Genomic DNA, 1410 nt, shown 5'->3' on the forward strand with positions numbered 1-1410 from the left:
AATCCACTACAGGCTCCTCAGAAAAAAATGATAGGCCATCTCTCCCCTCCCCCACACCGCCCATTTCAATTTATAGCCTGGGAAAACCAGCAAAGAATTGCTATCGGTTGGAACCAACTTTTTTTTTTTAAATGAAAATTCATGTTAATTTTGCAAAAAAAATCTACAGAGTGACTTAGTCCTCTCATTTAAATGTCATTCATTAACTTATAAATAAAACCTCTATCCAAATACCACGTACCCATCTAGTGAAGGTGTCACTAATTTGTAACACCACATGACAAGGTGCTGAGTCAGCACGGGGGGGGGTTGGGGGGGCTCATATCGTGCTGCCTCCCACCTACAATAACCACACTCAAGAGGCCAGAAATCATCTCCTTTCACAAACATAACTTGAAGTCTCCTGGATGTGTTCAGTTCGATAACCACAAGCCTCAAGAATGTTTATAAATTGCTCCTGCTTCGTGCACTTCGTACCTGCGAGGCCAGCAGGGCAGCCGCCGTCTGCAGAGTTTCTGACGGAGTCGTACTTGTCTCGGTATCAAGTTGTTCCTTTGTTTCTGTTTTATCATGTCCACTCAAAGCAAGACAGTTAGCATCTTCACTTGTTTCATCCTCTTCTGTTTTTGCTTTCTTAGGACTCTCTTCTTTATGTGGGGAGGATGTCCTCTTCACTCCTACTACAGGACTAGGTATTTTTGTTGCGTTTCCTGAAGTTCTAGGTGGCTGGTTTACCAGACATGTTGAAGAAGCGACTCTGGAGACCGTAGGCTTTGGTGGTGGAGAAATGGCTGGCTGTGTGGCAGTTTGAGGAATGCTTTCACTCGATGTACTGGGTTGGAACCAACTTGACAGCAGTGAATGAGTGAGTGATGGACAAAATACTGACCGATAGAGGTAGCACCCAAAGAAGATGAAAATAGTACACAGTCATTGAACCAAAAAGAATTGGCCAATATTTTAAGGTAGTATATGAACAATAATCCATGAAACTGAAGGAAGAAGTTCCAACTGCATTGAATATATTGGTGAAAAATAAGCCTCTGGGAATTGAAGGAATGCCAATTGAGATGTTTCAACAAGTGGATACAAGACTGGAGGTGATCACCCATCCATGCCAAGAAATGTGGAAGACAGTTACTTGGTCATCTCACTAGAAGAGTGTTATTTGTCCCTGTTTAAAAAAAGATGATCCAACAGAATGTGAAAATTATCTAATGATAATTAGTATTACACACAAGTAGTTTTGCTGAAAGTAATTTTAAAACTGTTACAGTAGCATATTTAAGGGAACTGTCAGATATTCAAGCTGAATTCTGAAGAGGACATGGAACATTTGCTGATTGCAAATAGAACTTGACTGAAAGCAAAAATAACTGTTTGGTTTTTTTAAAAGACTATTCTGTTTTG

The sequence above is a fragment of the Elephantulus edwardii genome, unplaced genomic scaffold (assembly GCF_000299155.1).
Source record: "Elephantulus edwardii isolate Elephantulus edwardi_28Jun2011 unplaced genomic scaffold, EleEdw1.0 scaffold00232, whole genome shotgun sequence".
Classification (NCBI taxonomy): domain Eukaryota; kingdom Metazoa; phylum Chordata; class Mammalia; order Macroscelidea; family Macroscelididae; genus Elephantulus; species Elephantulus edwardii.